Here is a 23622-nt window from a genome sequence, read left to right on the forward strand (position 1 = left end):
GATACATTTACACAAAACATCTTAATTCTTTTTTCCCTTTCTCTCCACTAATTTTTCTTCTTAATTTTTTTGTCAGCATCAAATTCATTCATTTTAAAGATCTTATCAAATTAATTATAAGTACAGATTAGCAGCCAAGCCAGTAGGCCAATAAACATAAAACACAGAATAGAACTATAAACAATCAAAGTAGATCCATTGTTTGTGATGAATTACTGTAACTTTATCTCTTAATTTTTTTTATTCTTTGTTTTTCACTTTATTTATACATTGGTTTTCTCATATAAGAGAAATCATACAATATTTAAGCTTGTGTGTCTGATTTATTTCACTTAACATTGTGATTTCAAGGTGCATCCATTTTCCTACAAATGACTCAGGTTTGTCCTTCTTTATGGCAGAGCAGTACTCATTTCCTTTCTTCCATTCATCTGATGATGGATATAAAAGCTGCTTCTAAGACTTAGCTATTATAAATCATGCTACAATAAGCATTGTTACATAACTGCCACTGTGATATGATGTCTTTAACTTTTTTGGGAAGATATCTAGAAATGGAATAGACCTTGATTCTTCCTCTAAGAAGTCCTCATTTCCTCTAAATTAGAAATGATAATTAGAGATCATTATCTGATCATTGTGGGTATACACTGGCATTACATTATTCATTGCTTCAAGACCTTTCAATGGCTAGAACCAAGAAACAAGTGTGGCCGTGTGTGTGTGTGTGTGTGTGTGTGTGTGTGTGTGTGTGTCTGCATATTTGTTTAAGATTATGATTTTATACTTGTATTTTCTGTTTGAATCAGGATGCCATAAAATATTTAATTCTATTCTGTGTCTTTTTAAAAAAAATTGGTATCAGGGATCAAACTCATGACCGCGTGCTTGCAGGGCAGGTGCTTATGCCACTGAGCTAAATCCCCAGCCCTGTATCCTTCTTTCTATATCAAGAAATTCCAGTTCCCAGTGACATGAGCATGACCATTGATTTACTGTATCACAGTACACAAAGTTAACATGATCAATTGCATCATTATTGGAAACAGATTAAAAGTTATTCATGTTTTTTTTGTCTTTGGAGCATTTCATACTAGGTGTGCTAAGTCAAATTACTGTGACATAAAAATAATTTTTTAAATTTCATTATCTATCTACATCACCAACTTTTGTACAGATAGACTCATTTGTTTATTTTGCTCGAGCTTTAGAAATTTCTCTTTAAACTTAATTTTAGAATTGCATAAAATGTATTATTCTTAAATATATGAATCTTAATGCTTAAATACTAAAAATATATTTGAATAATTATAGCTTCAGTCTTTGACTCTTTACTCTCTTCCTCCTAGTAACTATTTCTTTTTAAGATATTCTTTATCCTTTGTTAGAGTTTGAAAGTGATTTGTCTCCCAGTGTTTATGTGTTCAGTGCAACAGTGGGAAGTGATGAACCTTTATGAAAGTGGCTACTGGACTGCCATTAGGTCATGTGTGATGCTGTTTTAGGAAAAGATTAACATCGCTCTTGTGGGACCTGACTTACCTCACAGGAGAGAATTATAAAAGAACAAGCCTTGGTCCAAGTGGCGCTCTGCCTTCCCATCTTTTGAGTGATCCCTTGCCCTAACATGAACCGCCGTGGCAGGATACCATCTGCCACAAGATTCTTGCCAAAGCCCTACTGATACTCTTAAACTTATAAACCTAAATAAATCTTTTTTCTTTACAGTGTTATCCAGCCTCATTTGTTTTATTATAACACTGAAAAAGTCCAATAATTGTAGTGTTATTAATTATATTTTTAAAACTCTATACTGAAAATTTGGTATTTTGGATAAAATTATTTTTGTTGCTAATGTGATAATAATAAAGCCACTTTGGGACCTCTCTGCTAGCTTGATGTGACCAATACAAACTTTATTCAGATTTCTTATGTTGTAAATATGCCACAGAACATAAAATAAAGACAATTTTAGATTTAATAAACAATAATGAGATAAAAATCGATTCAAGAATACATTTCCTGCTTTTTCCATGTAATCCATTATTTTCTTAATTCTCTTAGTAATATCTTGTGCTTCCTGATGCACCTTCTCCTTTGCTATAGTAAGATTGCATAAAATCACATTTTTTATTACTTGTTTTATTTCCTAGAATATCAAATTTGTAAAGATATATATATATTAGTAAAGTATAGTTATATATATATATATATAATACATGGGTTCCTGATGCATGCTGAATTCATGAATAGAATAAACACAGTTTTTTTTTGCAAATTTCAAATATACAAAAAATATAAAAAATTATCATTGTCATATTTTTATGACTGGAAAATAAATCACTGTTACCATCTTATTCTACAACTTTCAAATTTTAAAGGGAAAAAGTTATTATTTTTGTAAATGAGGGCCTATTCTATAAATAATGAAGCAGTGCAGAAAAGCACACTAATGTATTTTTTTTATAAAAATTTCTCTGCCTAGTATGTGTGAGGACTGATTCCCATCACCAAAAAATATGCATAATATTAAAAACTTTAACCTAACTCAGAAATGGCAACTCCCAGCATTAAGTGGACATCATTGTGAACAGTTTCTATGCTAATTATATAATTGGAAATATAAGGCAAAAGATAAAACATTGTAAATGCAAGATGAGACCCTATTGAATATTTTTAAAGAGAAGTAGCTATTTATACTTTTATACTTTATTTGGCTTTGTAGAAGAAAAACACAATTAAAATGAAAAATGTTTATTTTGCCAGCACCTGCCTGCAAGGGTCAGATCCTGAGTTCCGTTCCTGGTACAAAAAAAAAAAAAAAAAAAAAAAAAAAAAAAAAAAAAAAAGAAAAATGTTTGTTCACTACATATTTTTTTAAATTTTACAGAGAATAAACAAAATAAAACAAAACAGAATAAAGTAATCAGAACAGAGCTTCAAAACAAGACAACAGGAAATGAACAATGGTTACTATAATGTCCCATTTTCTTCAAAATAGTTGTGCACACATTCACACATAATAAAATCCAACAAAAAACAACAAAACCAATCAAAACAAAAGAATGAAAGCATTACAGGACTTCAAAACAAGGTAACAGGAAATCAAAAATGGCTACTATAATGTTTCTTGTTTTCTTCAAAGCAGCTGTCCTTATCTTCATAATAAAATCAAATGAAACAAAACAGACCAAAACCAATCAAAACAAAAGAAGAAAAGCATTACAGACCCTCAAAACAAGATAATAGAAAATCAACAATAGTTGCCATAATACATCCTGCCAATCTCAAAATAGCTGTCCATACCATCAGACACAGCAAAATCTAACAAAATAAGATGGAACAAAGTCAAATCCAACAAAATCATGAAAATTATAAAAGAATTCAAGACAAGATAATAGGAAATTAACAGTGGTTACTACTTTCCTTTTTCAGGTGTTTCCTCCCCTATCAATTTCAAAATATCTATTGTACTTTTTGGATCTCACTAACTCCTTCTGTTTTCATGCTAGTGAGATAACTCAGTGTTCACCTGTATGAGTCCAAACTATTTTACCCATGAACATGATCTCCATTTGTATCCATTTATCTACAAGAGCCTCGAGGTTATTCTACCTTATAACTGAACATCTTTCCATTGTATGAAAACACCATGTCTTCCTTATGCATTCTGTGATTGATGGGCAAGTTACCCTTGCTTTTTATTGGTATTCTATTGCATTGACAATTGTTCTCTCTCCTTTGATTTTCGTTCTATAAATTTCCTTTTGAGTTAAATGTGTTTCTTTTATACAATACATTGATGGATCTTGGGTATAGATTTATTTTGATTCTAGCTAGTTGGAGTTCTATACGCCTTTCTTAAATGTTTGTCAGATCCTATTCCCACATCTGGGAAGATTTCTGCTATTACTTCTATAAATAGACTTTTTATGTTATTTGTGTTGACTCCTACTTTTGTTTGCTTCTATATCTCTGTCAAAATGTTTTTGTGTTGTCTTGCAGCCAATGAATTGTTATTTCCTGGTTCCTTGTTACTTTAAAGAGATCTTTCCTTTAATGATTGCTAGCTGCCATCCTGTCTTCAAGGCCTAAAAGTCTATCTTTAGTTTCTTTCAAACAGTTTTTCAGGCTTTCAATGTACTTTTTAATTGCTTGGATATCCCTTTGAATCTGTTTCATGCATTATAATTCCTTCCTATATTGTTCATTCAAAGTTCCTGTCATTTTCTTATGCTCTTTAAAAAAAAAAAATCTATGTCTTCTTTAAATATGCTTAGTAATTCTTTCATTGTTTGTGACTTCTTCTTTTACTTGAAATGCATTTCTGATCTGATTTCTGTTACAGTCCCATGAAGCTGTTTCTTTACTTCAGTTGCTATCCTCTCAGAGATTTCAACTGTGTTACTTCCATTTTCTTCCATGACTTTTTCTGTGTAGGCTGGTGGTCCAAGATTGACTTTGCTCTTTTGTCTTTCATTGTTTCTCCCAAAAAGCTGGTGTGGGGCACAGGTACTTCCCACACTGACTGCCCCTCTGCAGTTTAGGGGTATGGGACAAGAATCTGTGTTTCTCTCCACCTAGTTTCCTGTGGAGGTAGCAAGGCACGAGGTAGGCTTTTCTAGACCTGTGCAGATGACTGATTATTCCCCAGTGGCCAGGGGTGCAAGGTGGCAGGGCTGCTTTTTCTCTTAGCCTGCATGTCTACACCAGGATTCCCCCAGATGGTAACAGGCACACATGGGTGTGTTTGTCTAATTCTTCCAGTGGGTGCTGGCTGCCCAAGGAAGCAAGTGTCTCCAATGGTGGCCTGCAGGTACACGGAGCATATCTGACTGCATCTCCCTGATTGCACTGTCTATCCATAAGGAGCAAACATCACGTTTCTTTTTCTTTTTTTATAACAACAAGGAAATAACAACTAATGTTGTTTCCTTAACATAAAGGATACAACTAATATTAAGGGTTAACATTAAGAATTTAGTATGTAGAAATAGTAAATAAATATATGAAAAAATGTTTGACATCATTAGTTATTCAAGAGATGCAAATTAAAACAATACTGAGATTTCATCGCACCCTAGAAAGAATCACTATTATCAAGAAATCAACCAATAACAAATGCTGGCGGGGCTGTGGGGTTAAGGGAACACTTTGCCACTGTTGGTGGCAGTGTAGTTTGATGCAACCACTGTTGGAAGTCAATTTTGAGATTTCTCAAAAAGCTAGGAATACAGATCCCACTCAATCCAGCTATTCCCCTCCTGTGTGTCTTTTCATAAAATTTAAAATTATCATCCTGCAGTGGTATATGTGCATCCATGTTTATAGCAATGCAACTTGTAATAGCTAAAACTTGGAAACAACAAAAATGCCCATCAGTTGAGAATGGATAAAAAAGATGTTTTTTAAAAAAATATAATGGAGTATCCTTGGCATTCAGTGTTTCTAATAAGGTAAGTCTCATTGAATATACTGCATCTAATTTTCGTGGAATATCATAAACTGTTTTATTTGAATATAGAACAGTTTTCTAGTATATCTAATTATTTTGTATTCATTTTTGGAATATTTATTGTATATAAATTTAAATAGTTCTTAAAGTAAGAATTTCTACCTTTAAGAATGTTGTGGGATTCTTTTGAATCATAAAACATAGACATAGGTAGATATAGATATATAGACATAGATACATAGTTTTGTAATATACATTACATTCATGTTGATTATATTGTTCCCAAACATTTTGTTCTTTTTATCTGCATTCACTCAGATGCTCTCCATTTTTCCTTCTGTGTCTGTAATTTCCTTGTTTCGATTCTCTATCTTGGTTCTTCTAATTTACTTATTTCGGTAATCGTTTTGCTTAGTATTCAGTTTCTTCTCATAGATAGTAATCTCTTTTTCCATCTCATTTGTCTTAATGTTTTATTGGGATGCTTTTATTTTATTTGATTCTGAGTCTTATTAAGATGTTCTTAATGTATGGTAAACTGGGGGATTTTCCCTCCATTCTCCAAGTCATGTTTTGTTCTAATTCAGGGATAAAACGTATGAGTTTTGATTGAACACTGTAAGTTTTAATTAGGATTCATTACTTGGTAACATATGGCCTTGGACAAGTTACTTAAGGACTTTCTGCCTCCAATTTTTATTTGTAAAATTAAAAAAATATTTACCACATAAGATCTGCAGTGGGGATGAAACAAGTGAATACAGACGTAAAGAACAGTGCCTAGCACATGGAATGCATTGTTGACATCATTGTTGGTAGTTATCTTTGTTTCTGTGTATAATGATTAATTTTATGTGTTAACTTAGCTAGGCTATGGTGCCTAGTTATCTAGTTAAACACCAATGCATATGTTTTTATGAAGGTATTTTAAAGATGTAATTAATGTTTTAATCTGTAGATTTAGAGATTCTCCACAATGTGGGCACACTTCATTTCATCAGCTGAAGGTATTAAGAGGAAAAGACTGAGTTCCCCTGGGAGAAATGAATTTTGCTTCCACAATACCTGGGGGCTCAAGACCCCAAAAACATCAATTCCTGTTAGCATTTCTAGCCTACCAGCCTTCCCTGTTGACTCTGACAATTATATGAGCTAATTGACTTCTTTTCACCTTCTGTTTTTCCTTTTTCATATTTACTTATTTTATTTAATATATAACACGTATAAATTTATGGGGTAAAATGTGAAACTTTTGATACATGTACACCTTGTAATAGGGCCATCTATTACTTCAAACACTTATTTTTCTGTGTGGTAAAGCATTTAAAATTCTCTTTTCTAGTTTTTAAAATGTATAATGTTTATTACTGATTGTAGTCATCCTACATGTAGTAGTACAGGAGAACTTACGCTTTTCTTTTACTGTAGTTTTGGGCTCACTGATCAATCTCTCCCTATCTGACCCCCCCACTTTCTTAAGCCTCTGACAATCATTATTTTACTTTATACTTCCATGAGATCAATATTTAAAAAATTCCACACATATGTATTAGTGGCATTACTCAATATTTACCTGTTTGAACTGGCTTCTTTCACTGAACACCATATCCTCTAGATTTATCTTTGTTGTCACAGATGACAGAAGCATTTTTATGGTGGAATAGTATTAGTATTCCCCTGGACATACCACATTTTTTTAATCCACTTGTCTGTTGATGATTGGTTATTATGAGTAGTTTTTCAATAAGCATGGGAGTGTATATATCTCTTTTACATGTTGATTTAATTTCTTTTGATATGTACTTATTGGTGGAATGTTTGGTTTATTGCACTTTCTGTCTTCAAGTTTTTCAAGAACCTTCATATTATTTTTCCATAATTGGTTGTATCAAATTGAATTCCCAGACTCAATGTACAAGGCTTTTTCTTCTCTATATTTTCTACAATACTTGTCATCTTTTGTCATTCCTACTAGAATGAGGTGACATCCCACTGTGGTTTTGATTTGTATTTCCTTGATGAGTACCAATTTTGAGTATTTTTTTTGTATACAGTATCGTAGGTCATTTGTATGTCTTTGTTTGAGGATTGTAAAATCAATCTTTTGCTGCTTTCTACATATACTACTGGTTTTTTACTCTGAGGAGCCCTAAATAATATAGTTTATAATGTATGTTTACATGAATTTGGGTGGTTCTCCCTCTTCTAATGTTTATTCTTTTGTGTGTGTGATTCTGGGAAATCAGAGAGGAAGTGATTATTGACGTTGTTCTACAAAATTTCAGGTTGTTTTAACTACAGGGCTGGAGATTTTGTGTTCCACTCATCTTATTACTGGGAATGACAGAGGAAGAAGTGAAGTGAAGCACTGTGTAACCTGAATACACAGACTGCTCTTTCCTCTGATTTTGTGCTGTCTTATTCCATTTTAGTTTCCTGGCTGGAGGATCCATGCTTTTCCTGAAGATGACCTCACTGGAGTTTGATCTCTGTGCTGCCTAGGAGCCTTCTGAGGTTTTGTGTAAAAAAGATTGGCTCTTCTATTCTCTTCTTTGGTCCATTCATGGATAGACCTTGGTGCTCTCTGGTTAGTACCACTGATAATTCTTAGAATTGTGTCAAGGCATCATGAAACTTTTGGATGGTGAAGTTAGGAGAACAGGGATTTATAGAGCTAGCCAGAAATGGAATTCTGTATTTTATTGTGTAGTTTTCTGTCATTGGTACTATTTCTTGAAGATTGTTGTATCTATTAAATATGATTCTTGATTTTTTTCTTAGAAATCTAATTTTTTCATTGAAAAAATTTGCTTTAGTTTTTAGTACTGGAAAAGGCTAAAATAGTATCATGTTCATAGAATCTAGTTAGTAAATGTTTATTAAATTGTTATTTATTATCTGCAATTGTGGGAAAATATATGACATACATTTACCTTAACTCTTGTTGCTTCAGGGACTTTGAGCTCTGCTAGGTCATGTGATTGTTTATTCTGGAGGAAGTCTTGCTTAAGCATAGTGTAAAAGGAAATGAAAGCAGGACATCAGCCCCAGTGGAATGCTGCTGGGACATTATGAAGCACTTCACTAAAGTGTGTCCAAAGAATGATAAACATAAAGGCCAGACGGTTCCTGGGATAGTTAAACAATTAAGTCTCATTTATCTGTAGTTTACTCATCCCATTTCCTACTTTTGCTTTTTGCAAAGAAAACACTTCAATAAATAACTAGAGAAACCTATGATTGAGGTTTCGGTCTTAGAGACTGTGGCCCCGAACCCATAACTTTGTCTCTCTCTTGTTTTCCTTTTATCAGCCGCATCTTGTTTCTGGGACCCATCTCCTCACAGAAACCAACATACACCTAGTTCACCAGTGTGTTCTTAACTTCCCAGACTCCAGAATGTTAGTAAATTTCCTGGACACAGCTTTTTCTGTGAGCATTGTATGTGTATATTGTTTACAAGCAATGTGTTGTTTGCAAGGAACAGTCCTTTGTCTGATCTGTAATGCAGTAACTTAGCATTTATATATTATTTACCTAGCAAATCTGGTTGCTATAGTCACCTTTCCCCCCTGGAAATTCTAGCCAGCTTTCATCATACATTTTTCATTTTCAATATTTTTATTGTGGTAAAAATACAAAATTAGCCATCTTAATCATTTTCAGTGTACTGTCAGATACTAAGTACATTCATCAAGTTTTGTCACTACCACCATCATACATTTCAAGAACTGTATTCCTATTATAAAATGGCACATACCATTAAACTCTATACTTATTAAACCATTACTCCCCCTACCCGCACCATTCTACTTTCTATGCCTATGATTTTGACATCTCAAAGTTTCTCAAATAAGAGAATTATATAGTATTTGTATTCTTGATACTGACAGTTTCTTTCATTTAAGAAAATGTCCTCAAGGTCCACCTATATTACAATTTGCTCTCTTTTAAAGATTGAATAATATTCTTTTGTGTATATATACAACATTTTGCCTATCTATTTATCTGTCAGTGGATATTTTGGTTGCTTCCATGCTTAGCTATTAAGAATAATGGTGCTATGGACTTGGGTGTACAAATATATCTTCATGACCCTGCCTTCAATTCTTTTGAATATGTATGTGGAAATGAAATTTATGAATCATAGGGTAACTCTAGTTTTAGAGGAACTGTTACACTATTTTCCACAATGACTGTGTCGTTCTAGATACTCGCCTGCAAAATATAGGAAATGGTGGTGAACCTGTGGCATGTGTATTATACTGTTTTTCTTTTAAAACAAAAGATAATGTATAAGTTGTTTTTTCTAAACTAAAATCTCAGTATTCGGGTTTAATTGAAGTGTTGGCACTTTGTGATAAATAAATGAGTTTTGAGGTGTAGTTTGGACACTTGTCTCTGAAAGGTTCACTATCTAGTACAGGAGTCCTAATTTATTGACTTGCTTAGCAACGGTTGTTTTTGGCATTTCTTCTTAGTAATAAAAATCCCAGTAAGTGTGAGATGATGTCTTGTACTTTGAATTTACATTTCTCTAGTGCACACCTTTTCATGTTGCATTTGGCCATTTGTTTATCTTTGCAGAGCTATCCATTCAAATCCTTTGTCCATTTTTCAATTGGGTTTTTTGTTTTTAAGTTGTATGGATGTCATACATTCTGTATACTTCATACTGTCATACATTCTGTATATCAATTTGTGAATATTTTCTCTCATTCTGTGATTTGCCTTTTTACTCTGCTGATAGTGTCTTTTAACATTTAAACAATTTTTTTCATAGAGATTAATTTGTCTAATTTTTCTTTTTAAAAAATTTTATTTAGAGAGAAAAAACAAAACAGTAAAAGGGACAAGTAATACAGAATTTCAAAAACGTAAAACAATAAGAAATCACTAGTTAATAGATTATGTATTTTCATCTTAGAAATAGTTGTTCAAGTTACAAAATTAAAGCATATGAAGTGGACATTCAAACAATGAGACTGCAAACAGTTGTGTTCAATGATCCAACAAAAACTTAGTAATATGGTCATCTATCTTACACACTTAAACACACATGCAGTTGTATCCTTTAGAGCACTTTCTTTTCGTCTCTTTTTTACAGTAACAATTACACATTTTGGGTTTTATTACTCCCACAGTTCTTACACATTTTTTTTGGAGGAGAATAAAACCAAATGTGACAAAACAAAGCAGAGTCATTCAAAACAAAGGATGGACATAGTACATGATATAAAAACAGAATACAAGGTGATCAACAATGGTCACCATAATGCCTCTTGCTATCTTAAAAAGAATTGCCTATATCATCAGGTATAATAAAATTGAACAAAACAGTACAGAACAAAACCAATAAAACTGAAACATTGGAGATATTACAGGACTTCAAAAGAAGATAATAGTCAAACCAGAATGGGTATCATAGTGAATCTTACTGCCTTCAAAGTAGTTGCCTATACCCTCAAACTTGATACTATCAAACAGAATAGAATAGAGTAAAATCAGTCAAAACAGGATGGTGAGAGCAATATAGGGCTTCAAATCAAGTTAATAGGAAATCAAAGTGGGTTACTAAACTATATCCTGCTAATTTTTAAATTTACTTTTTCCCTTAATTAAAAAATAAAAGATAAATTTTAAAAAGGGAGAGATTGAAATAAAAGAAGACATAACAACAAAGGTCAGAACAGAACAATTTAAGCAACATAGTTTTTCACCACAAGATAACCCGACCTAATAGTAGTTGCTATAGTGTCTCTTTCCTTGAAATATTTGAGTATAACTTCGTATACTATCATATCAAACATATCAAGACAGGTGAAACCATTCAAGAGGATGAAAGTATTACAGGATATTTAGAATCAGCTAACAGAAAATGAACAATATTATCTATATCATTTCTTTGCCTATAAAAATTTTGTTTATGCTATTACATATAATAAAATCCAGTAAGATACAACATGATAAAAGCAATGGAGACAGAAGAACGACAGTTTGATGAGACTTCAAAACAAGAATAAATCAGCACTAGCTATTATGATGTCTTGTTTTGTTCAAAATAGCTGTTCATACCATCACAGACAATAAAGTCAAACAACTCAGGATAAAACCATTCCAATTAATGAGTGAAAACATTATAAGGCTTCAAAGCAATATAATGAGGAATCATGATTACCACATACTGTTATGTATTCTTATCATTTCTTACACTAGGGAAATTATTCGGTATTCATACATGTGAGTTTGATTTATTTCACTTATGAGTATGGTCTCAAGCTGTGCCTATATATTCATAAATATCTCAATGTGATCCTTCTTTATAGCTAAGTAGTACTCCATTGCATAAAAATACCACAACTTTTTTATCCATTCCTCAGTTGATGGACACTTAGGATGTTTGCAAGATCTGGGTATTACAAATTGTGCTGCTATAAACATGGATGCACATATATCACTGTGGTATGATGCTTTCAGTTCTGGGAATATGCCTAGAAGTGGAATAGCTGGAACAAATGAGACTTCCAATCTCAGCTTTTTGAGAAATCTCCTGACTGACTTCCAAATGCCACCAGTCTACACTCCCACCAACAGTGCAGAAGAGTTCCTTTTACCCACAGCATTTGTTGTTGGTTTTCTTGATCCTGGCCATTCTTTCAAGAGTGAGATGAAATCACAGTATGGTTTTCATTTGCATTTCTCTAATGAGTAATGATGATGAACATTTTTTCATGTATTTATTTGCCACTTGTACTTCTTCATCTGAGAAGTATGTATTCATCTCAGATGCCCATTTTTGGATTGGATCATTGAATTTTGGGGGTCTGATTTTTTTTTTAATTCTTTATATGTTTTAGACAGAAGTTCTTTGTCTGAGGGGAAATTCACTAAGATTTTTACCCAGTTTGTGGGTTTTCTTTTTACTATGCTGGAGATTTCTTTTGACATGCAGAAATGTTTTAATAAGACGTCATCCCTGTTACTGTTTCTGGGAAGTATTTCCCATATGGTTTGATTGCTCTTCAGGAATTCTCTACCTACCCCTATATCTTCAAAGTTTTTACCCAATTTGTCTTCCAATAGATTTAGTGTTTCTGTTTTAATATTCAGATCTTTGATCCATGTAGATTTTATTTTAGTACATGGTGATAGACATGGGCCTAGTTTTAGTTTTCGGCATATGGAGAGCCAGTTTTTCCAACACCATTTATTAAAGATACTGTTCTTCTTCCAGTGAACCTGTTTGGTTCCTTTGTCAAAGATAAAGTGGTTGAGTGTGTTTGTAGTTGTGGTTGTATCTTCTAATCTATTCCATTGATCTTTGGCTCTGTTTTGAATCCAGTACCATGCTGATTTTACTACAGTTGATTTGTAGCATAACTTCAAGTCAGGGATTGTGATGCCTCCTGCCTTGCCTTTGCTGCTTAGAATTGATTTTTCTATTTTAGGTCTCTTCTGGTTCCACATGAATTTTAGGAGTGATTTCTCGAGATCTATGAAGTATGTTGATGGTATTTTTATTGGGATTGCATTGAATCTGTATAACAGTTTTGGGAGAATGGCCATTTTCACAATATTTATTCTTCCTATCCATGAGTAAGGAATGTCTTTCCATTTTCTGAGATCATCTTCAATTTCATTTTTTCAGTGTATTATAATTTTCCCTGTATAGGTCTTTCACTGCTTTCATGAGAGTAATTCCTAAATATTTCATTTTTTTGGTTTCTAGTGTGAAGGGTGTGGCTTCACTTATTTATCTGTCAGTGATTTTGTTGTTAGTGTATAGGAATGGTATTGATTTTTGAGTATTGATTTTGTATCCATCTACATTTCTGAATTTATTTGTTATATCTAAGAGTCTTTCAATGGAGTATTTGGGTCTTCTATGTAGAGTATCATGTCATCTGCAAACAATGATAATTTAACTTCTTCTTTTCCTATCTTTACTCCTTTTATTTCTCTCTCTTGTCTAATTGCTCTGGCTAGTATTTCCAGTACTATATTAAATAGGAGTGGTGATAAGGGACATCCTTGTCTTGTGCCTGATTTTAAAGTAAAGGCCTTCAGTTTTTGGCCATTTAGTATGATACTGGCTGTTGGTTTTTCGTAGATGGCCTTTATTATATTGAGGTAAAGACTATCTATTCCAATTTTCTGTAAGGTTCTTATCGTTAATGAATGTCAGACCTTATCAAAAGCTTTTTCTGAATCTATAGAAATGAGCATGTGATTCTTACTTTTGGCTTTATTGATATGGTGGATTACATTTATTGATTTATGTATGTTGAACCATCCCTACATGTCTGAGATGAATCCTGCTTGGTCATGGTGTTTAACCTTCTTGATGATTTGCTGCATCCTATTTGCCAATATTTTATTGAGGATTTTTGCGTCTGTGTTCATTAGGGAAATTGGTCTGTAGTTCTCTTTTTTAGTTGGGTCTTTCTCAGGTTTTGGTACTAGAGTAATATTTGCTTTCAGGAATGACTTAGGAAGGATTGCTTCCCTTTAATTTCTTTGAAGAGTTTGAGGAGTGTTGGCATTAAGTGTTCTTTGTATTTCTTGTAGAATTCTGCAGTGAATCCATCTGGGCCTGGGCTATTCTTTGTAGATAAGGATTTAATTATATTTTCAATTTCATTAATAGAAATTGGGTTATTCAGCAGTTTTACATCTTCTTGTCCTAGCTTTGGTACTTCATAATTCTAGGAATCTGTCTATTTCTTCTGTGTTATCAAACCTTTGAGAGTAGAGGTTTTTGAAATAGGTGTTGATGATCTTCTATATTTCTATAGGGTCTGTAGTGATTTAGCCTTTTTCATTCCTTATTCCATGAATTTGAGCTTTTTTTCCCTTTTCAAAATAAGGTTGGATAGGAGCTTATCAATTTTTTTATTCTTTCAAAGAACCAACTCTTTGATTCATTGATTCTTTGGATTATTTTCTTAGTTTCTATTGCATTGATTTCTGTTCTGATTTTTATAATTTCCTCTCTTCTTTTGGCTTTGAGCTTGACTTGCTCTTCTTTTTCTAGATGTTTGAGGTTTCATTTCTGATAATTTGATATTTCATTTCTGTTAATAGTTGTTTTATATAACTGGGTGCTCTGGAATTTGGTGCATATATATTTAAGATAGTTATGTCTTCCTCTTGAAGTTTTCCCCTAACCATTAGGTAGAGACCTTCTTTATCTCTTCTGATCATTATTGATTTAAAGTTCACATTGTCTGCAAACAGAATAGCTACCCCCACTTTTTTTGGGTTCCTATTGCATGAAGTATTGTCTTCCATCCTTTGACTTTCAGTCTGTAAGTATACTTTTGGTTTAGATGGGTTTCTTGTAGACAGCATATGATTGGTATTTTTTCTTGATTCATCCTGCCAGTCTGATTCTTTTAATTGGTGTATTGAGACCATTTACATTAATGGTTATAATTGTTATATGTTCGTTTATTGTTGACATGTTATCTTTCTGTTGTTGCATCTTTACCTTTCTGTTCTGTTTAACTGTCTGCTTTGCTTAATGTTTTTTTCCTAAGTGTATCTAAACTGTCTTCCAGTATTCTTTGCAGGGTTGGCATGGTGATCACAAAGTTCTTCAGCTGTTCTTTGTCATGGAAGTATCTTATTTCTCCATCAATTTTGAAGAACAATCTTGCAGGGTACATCAGTCTAGGTTGGAAATCATTTTCCTTGAGGATCTGAAATACTTCACTCCGTGCTCTTCTTGACTTTCTTGTTTGTGCTGAGAAGTTTGCTATGATTCTGATAGGTTTTCCTTTATAAGTGATCTGTCTTTTCTTTCTGACAGCTTTTAATAATCTATTCTTATGTTGGATTTCTGGGATGGTGATTATTACATGTCTGGGTGTAGTTTTATTTTGGTTATGACTATTTCTAGTTCTATGTGCTTCACTGATCCTGATGTTGGTTTCCAATCTCATGTTTGGGAAATTTTCAGCTATTACTTCTCTAAATATCCTCTTGACATTCTTTATGTTGTCTGCTTCTTTTTCATTTATCCCTATCAATCTTATGTTGTTTTTCTTTGCATCATCTTGCAGTTGTTGAATTGTTATTTCCTGATTCCTTGTTATTTTAAAAAATCTTTCCTTTCCTGTTCACTAGCTGCAATCTTGTCTTCGGGGCCTGAAACTTTATCTTCACTTTTCCTGAGGCAGTTTTTACAGATTTCAATGGAATTTTTGATTTCCTGAATATCTCTTTGCATCCGCTTTATGTATTCTGATTGTTTCTTATATTGCTCATCCAGGGATTCTATCTTTTTGCTTAGTTCCTCCAATTTTTTCACTGCATCTTCTTTAGATATGTTCAGCATCTCCTTCATTTCTTTTATCATTTCTTCTTTTACCTGGGATATTATTTCTAGTTTGAATTCCTTTAAAGCTTCCCGGAGTTGCTTCTTTATTTCAGTAGCTATTATGTTCGATATTTCATGTGTATGACATATATTTTCTTCTATGTACATAACGCCTAAGGTTTCTTGGGATGGGCTGGAGGTTTGAGATTGTAATTTGGTGTTTCATTTTGTCATTTTCCTATATTTCTGTGTTTCAAGTATTTTTCCAAGGCTTCCCCAAGGTCTGTTGGAAATCCTCTTCTACGCCCTCAGCTCCAGGGACTCTGGTCTTCCAGTTCCCTGGATTGAGAGTGGGTCACTGGGGGTTGGGCAGGCCAGATCAAGACCCACCAACCTGACCCAGTGCAACAGTAAGCCGCAAACTTCCCTGTCTGGGGTTGAGCGAGGATCCCAAACTAGCTCGGCTTGGGGGATGATGTGAGGCACACTCACCCCAGGCAGCCTAGCCTCTGGAACTGATGGCACCCACTTGTTTAGAACTCCAGCATTGGCCTAACATGGCCGGGAGCAGAGAGACTGTTGCAGGCCCACTCAGGAATCGCACGGCTGGTCCAGTGCACCTGGAAGCCATGAAGTTCCTTGTCTGGGGCCGAGCCAGTGTCCCAAGCTAGCTGGGCTTGAGGGAAGGTGCGAGGGACACTCACCCCCAGCTGCCCAGCCTCTGGAATTGATGGTGCCCACTTGCTAGGAATTCCAGAGTCCGCCATGCACAGCAGGGAGCAGGGAGGCCGTTGCAGGCCCACTCAGGACCCAGGACCTGCTGCACTGGTCCAGTGCACCCAGAAGCTGTGAAGTTCCCTGTCTGGAGCCAAGTGAGAGTCCCAAGATAGCTGGGCTTGCAGGAAGGTGCGGGGGGACACTCATCCCAGGCTTCCCAGTCTCTGGAACCTATGGCGCCCACTTGCTTAGAACTCCAGAGTCTGCCAAGGACAGCTGGGAATGGGGAGACCATGGCAGCAATTTGTCTAATTTTTCATTTTGATGCCTATACTTTGGTGCCATATTCAATAAATCACTAATATATCTAATGTTATGAAACTTTTGTCCTACAGTTTCTTGCACAAGTTTTATAATTTTAGGTCTTTTGAGATAATAATTGTAGATAGCATTAGATAAAGATTCAAGTTCATTTCTTTACACTTGAATATGAAGCTTTCCCAGTACTATTTGTTGAAAACATTGGCCTTTCTTCTTTGAATCATTTTGACATCCTTGTCAACAATCACTTCACCATATGCAGTGGATTGAATGTTTACATCATCTTTGAATTTACATGCTGAAATCTTAACCCCCAATATGATATAAAGTGATACTTTTGGAAAGTGATTACATTGTGAATATAGAATGCTCTTAAAAGGCATTTATGTTATTAAGAAAGCAAACTAAGAGAAATTCCTCATCCTTTTCACTATGTGAAGACATAGTAAAAAGAAAATCATATGTGAAACAGGAAGAGTTCTCACTGTGCACCAAATCTCTTGACTTGACCTTGAACTTTCCAATTTCCAGAACTGTGAGAAACAAATTTCTGTTGTTCTTAAGCAAGTTACTCTCTGATATTTTTACTAGTGGTTTGAGTAACAAAACAAAATCAAAACCAAAAACCAAAACTCAAAAACCCAACAGCCCTAAAAACAAAACATATGTGTGTGTTAATCCTGTACTAGGCTAGATATTAAACAAAATTATTCAAAATCTGGTAGTATGGTCATAGTTTCATAAGGCAAATTTGAGGGAAAATTTAGAACTACTGATACTTTATACAAGAACCCAACTATTCTTCTACATTATTTTGTGCTGCTGCTTTTTTCAAGAGTTTGAATTTTGTGTTGCAGTCTCCATTCAAAGAGCCATTTCTAATGGAAAGTTGTCCATAATTCCTGTCAGAAATGATCATGCTGCTGAAAAAAAGACACAATATGCCAGTCCCCTGAATATGCTATAAGAAGAATTTATTCAATAAACTTTTATTTAATGTTTGTTATTTGCTAAGTTTATATGGTGCTGGGAATACACAGAGTTGAATGAGTCATAGACCTCACTTCAGCCAGGCTCAAGAAAGTCAAGGAAGCAGGAAATGTAATAGAAGCTGTTAGCTGAGCAATGAACATTGTATTCTGGCAACACAGAATGGAATTTCCCTGGTTGGGAAGGGCAGTTTTGAAGCCATTTTAGGAAGAAGAAACAGCTTCAGCAAGAGCATAAAGATAAGGATATACATGGAATATCCATTAGAAAAGCTGGGACCAAGGAGAGTAATGTTGGAACCAGACAGAGTTTGAGAGAGAGAAAATAAGGTGAAGTCAATTGGCCTCAATTATTCATTTAGACTAAGAATCAGCAGATTATACTATCAAAAACAACTTGCTGTTGAGGAAAACCAAGTTTATACCTTTGTTTTTCACTTTATGGGCTCTAAGTTACCAGTGGTGGTTGAATGATTAGGTGAATGGTAATTTTGCACTATGTACAGTGAAGGATCACAGTCTTTAAATATCTTCAAAATGTGTAACTTCCTTTCACTGCTTCTTAGTGAACTTCAGAAATACATACTGTATATGTGCCAGGAGACTGAAGATGATTTTCTTATTCAACATGACTCTGAAATATTACCATAAAAACCAGACTAATAACTCTACTGAAAATACCCCTAATCAGATAGCATTTTGGCTAAACTAAATCCTTAAAGGTCAAAAATTTAATTAAAATTATGTACAGGCAGCCAAATTGTCTTTGCAAAATGGCAAGTTTGTAATACATCATAGAAATACTAGTCAAAAAGTAGGAAATAAATCATTTTGCACTAGATTAATAGTTGGAATGGTCACATTTAGATTAACCAGATAACATAAAAAAGAGCAGCATGTTTTCCAGAGTCCAATTGAGAAATCCTCTTGTGGGTATAATAAGGTATGAACCATAGCTTAATAACTTCTTTCTGTAGGCATTAGCTTAATAGTTAATGAATCTGATAAATGAAGTTATCTTTCTTCCAGTTGAAGTAGGCACTGTTTTCTCCTTGCTTACATTTGGGGTCCAAAACTACTCAGCTGAAACCATTCTAACTTCCCTTAAAGTCTCTAGTAAGTTAATTTTGAACCTCTGAAACCTCTGGTTTGAGAGTCCATGCCACTGGCTTTTTTCCACTATGGCATCTATAGTGACAGAGAGTTGATGTTATTAACGTGTCACATGCTTAAAGTAGGGGATATATCTAAGGGGACACTAACTGTGCTTTATTTTCTAAACTTTATTCTGAATCAAGTAGGATCATTGTAAAACCCATTATCTGAACTTCATTGCTCTGTATTTGTGTAAAAATAGTACAGATTTTTAAATATATTTTTGCTTACTACTGTATTTTTTATGGCTGTTTTAGAACTAATTCAGAACTAGTTTTGGGCTGGGCTGTGCTAACTTCACAATATAATACATTTCCCTTCAAAATTTAGTTTTTATTCCTCTTGTGTCTTACGTGTTAGAAATGGTTTTATATTTTTTATTGCAAATAACCTTGGCTAACAGCTCAACTGAATCTATATTTTTCGTAATTTCCAGTATTGAAATGCTGGACCAACTCTTAATTATCTCTGTTTTATGATGTCAGTAGTTCCAGAATTTCCTGTGAATCCTGACATATTCCTTCCTCTTTAATAATCACAACCTAAAATATTTTACAGAAAACCCTGGCTATATTGTTCTTCTTTACAAAACTTTTACAGTAACTTTCTCATTTTCATAAATACAAATGCACTTTATGTAATTCACTACTTAAGTTTTTCTTTAAACTAGATTCAGCCTAACTTGTCAGGCTTTCTCCTGATCTTCCTTGAAATTGGTAATTTAGCCCAGCTTGACTAGCCATGACCAACCAGATTGCTCATGGCAGAACGTAAGCATCAGTCTTTTTCCTCATCTTTCTTTGTCACCTCCTTAGCATTACATCAGTCACTTAGATACTGACCTTTTAATGTGTCTCAGAATTACCACTTCTGCCATTTTCTTGCCACTGTGGAAACTCAGGCCGTGATTAAATCTCCAGAACGACTTTACTAATCTTGCAACCCTTTTTCATATAGGAATGAAAATGGGATTTTACAATTAAAAAAATCATGGTACTACCCTACTTAAAACTTTAAGTGATGTAAAAATAAAACCAGTGTTCTTGCTATAGCCTGTAAAGCCGTGCATGATCTAGCTCCTACTTATCTCTTGAAGCTCACTTTACCCCCCATTCTTTCTGCTTACTTGCATAAGCAATATCAGCCTCTTATCTGTTCCCTGAACACAGAAACTCCTGTCCTGTCTCAGAGCCTTTCCCAAGTTAGATGTCAGACATGCAAGCTGTTGGCAAGCTGTATCACTCATGAGCCAAATCTGGCACATCGCCTTTTTTTTTATTTAATAAAGTTTCTTTGGAGCATAGCCATGCCCATTGGTTGAGGTATTGTTGGTAGCTGTTTTCATTACCCAGTGTCAGAGCTGATTAGTGCAGCACAGAACAAATGGGCTGCCAAACATGCAAGCAGTTACTCTTTGAAGTACTGCAGAAAGTTTGCCAATTTCTGGATTACAGCACTCATACTCCTTTCTCTCAGGCTGGTCTTTTCTTGTTCTGCAGATCTCAAGTGAAATGTTTGCTTGACCAAGTCAGAAAGATCACCATATCTAGAAGGCTGGCTTCCTAATAGCTTTTCTGTCATCTTACTGAGTTTGTAATTCCTTCACATATATCTCATGTTTTATGTAAATATTATTTACCTGTGTTTGCATCTTTTATTGGACTATACATTTTATTTTTATTGGACTATAAGTATCTTAAGTGCAGGGAATATGTCATCCCCACCCCATTTTGGCGCACAGTTCTGAAAACAAAACCTGATCTCAGTAAGTGACACCAGGTAATAATTTTTAATCAAGTGAATAAAAATGTCCTACTTTTCCAGTTTCATTGAGAAAATTTCCTTTTTTTGGCTTAATATTTTAAGGTCTTTTAAATATGCCCCTTACAATTTAAACTACCAGGGAATACCTTTATAAATACTATATTTGTGGATCTCTGATTGTCATAATCTAGCTCAGATTATTAGAGAATAATCTTTAAATCCTTATTCTGTCTTGGGTTGATGTGACATTACATTTACCTGAGGAGAAGTGACAATCCACAGAAATGTTTTGGTTATTGAATAGTTACATCAAAAGTAAATAGAATAACTCTGATAGACAAAAATCTCTGAACAGTTATTTCATCAAGGTTATACATAAACTTAAGCCATATTTTCTTTTTCCCCTTCCCTAGCCCTCTCTTCATCCCCTCTCCCCCAACTTTTTACAAAAAACTTTTTTTCCATGTTTTCTTGTCTCATTTTTGCTTTCCCTGTCATTCTTTCACTTTCAGTTCTTACTAGTTCCCCTTCTCATTTGAATATTTTCTTTTTATTTCACAATATCTATTATATATTTTTTAATCCCTATTTTTACACGTTTGGCTTCTGACACCAGAGAAACTATGGAATTTATGTATGTGTTTCTGATTTACTTCACTTAAGAGTATGTTCTCAATATTCATCCATTTTCTTAAAAATAGCTCAAGATTATCCATCTTTATGGCTGAGTAGTATTCCATTTTATGAAAAAAATCACATCACCATCCATTCATCAGTTGATGGATATTTGGACTGTATCCAAGATTTAGCTATTACAAACTGCAGCTATAAACATGAGTATTTAAGTCATATATTCTTAGAGATAATTCTTTCATTAAAAGGAATGAAAATATCCAATCTTTTTAAAAAATAAGACATATGAATTTCCTAATATAGTATGGCCTCAGTCATAAAACTAATCAGTAATACTCTTGAGCATCTACTGTGATCAATGTATTAATAAAAACAAATAAACATAAACTTTACTTTTAGACATTATAGAACATTCTGTAAGCAGAGTCCAGAGATGTTTATTTGTCTTGCAGATGTGCTTTAATTACAAAACTGAAAGTTCTGATGCATTTAGAGCCATATGAAGGCTAATTAATAGATTAGCTGTGGGATCTTTTTGGAAGAGTCATGTTCTGTGATATTTTGAGTAGATTTATCTGAAAAGAATGAAAAACAAAGGAATAAGAAAAGGTCAATATTCCAAGACACCCAGATAAAGAATCTGGTGAAACCCTCTGTAAAAAGAAGAATCAAGAAATGTGGAGAGCTCCAGTCAGTGTGGTGAGTATGCCCCTAAAATAGAGGTGTACAGTGAGTAAATAGGGCCAGGAGTAAAGCTCCCCCCAACTAACTGTAAGATCTTGGTGAGTCTGGCAAAAGTGTGGGTGACCCCTTCCTGCACACAGAGAACATCAGGCAGAGAGAGGAGTGTGCCAATAAAGACTCTTCCAGCTTGGAAAAACTCAACAGGGCTTATGAGACACACAGGCATACAATCGGGACACAGTAGGGCCTCGGCTGACACAAACACTATAGAGAGGGAGACTTGGTGACCTGGAATAACCTGAAGGTAAAGTAACAGCAGGAACTAAGTGTTGATCTATGTCAATACTACTAGTCTTGTCAGTGCAGGAAGAATATAGGACTCACCCAACAGGCCCTGCAGTGGGAAGTCAAGTGACTGGCCTGTCTCTTCACTGAGGGACCCAACAACTGGAAAAACATCAACCTTACAGTAGGACCCCAAGATACACACTACCAACAGTTGTACTACTGGACTGAAGGATCAAATATTAACCTGAAAGGGGGAAATGGCAAAAAGAAGAAGCAAAATGCAATCTCAAATATCTAGTCCACCAGAGGCAGTATAGGAGACACTGAAATAGACAACTTCAAAAGTAACACACCAGAAATCTCTGAAAAGATAGCAAGTGAAATAAAAAACCAACTCCATGAGACTATTGAGGAAATCAAATTAAAATTAATCTCTCATGTAAAGACAGAAATAACAACCTTAGTAAAGGAGTTGCTCAGCACAGCTAAAGAAGAAGTAGACAAAAAAGTACAGGATCAAGGGAAAGTAATTGAAACCTTGAATGAACAATATAGAAAAGAAGCAGAATTCATGAAACAAACTCAAAGAGACATCCAAGAAATAAAAAATTTTTTTGAAAGCTGGCAAAATCAGCTGATGAGTTAAATGAAGCCGAGGATAGGATTTCAGACCTTGAGGACAGGATCACAATTAGTGATCATAAAGGATAGAACTTTTAAAAATAACAAAGGATAATGAAATGACATTCATCTGCTTCAAGATGATACCAGAGCAACAATATAAGATTAATAGGCATCACTGAGATGCAAGAGTCAATTCAAATGACATAACTAAAATATTCATAGAAGTAATAGCAGAAAATTTCTCATACATGGGGAAAATCTGATATGTAGAGAAGTGACGCATATAGAATACCAAACAATCACAACCAACATAAAGCTACATCAAGACATATAATAATTAAGATTCCAGACATACAGCATAAAAAACAATACTAGAAGCTGTTAGAGAAAAGATACAACTCACCTATCAAGGAAAGCCCATTAGAATCACAGCAGACATTTCAGCAAAATCCATCAAGTCAAGACAAACTTGGAGTGAGGTATTTCAAGCCTTGAAAGAAAACAACTTTCAACCTAGACTGATGTGCCCAGCACAACTTTCACTCAAATTTAATGGAGAAACAAGATACTTCTATGACAAAGAACAACTGAAGAAATTCATATTCACCAAACCAACTCTAAACAGCTAGAAAGACATACTAGATTTGAAAGACATACTAGACAGAGATAAA

This window comes from Cavia porcellus, unplaced genomic scaffold (genome assembly GCF_034190915.1).
Source record: "Cavia porcellus strain 051 isolate PalLab524CR breed Dunkin Hartley unplaced genomic scaffold, mCavPor4.1 scaffold_2, whole genome shotgun sequence".
NCBI lineage: Eukaryota > Metazoa > Chordata > Mammalia > Rodentia > Caviidae > Cavia > Cavia porcellus.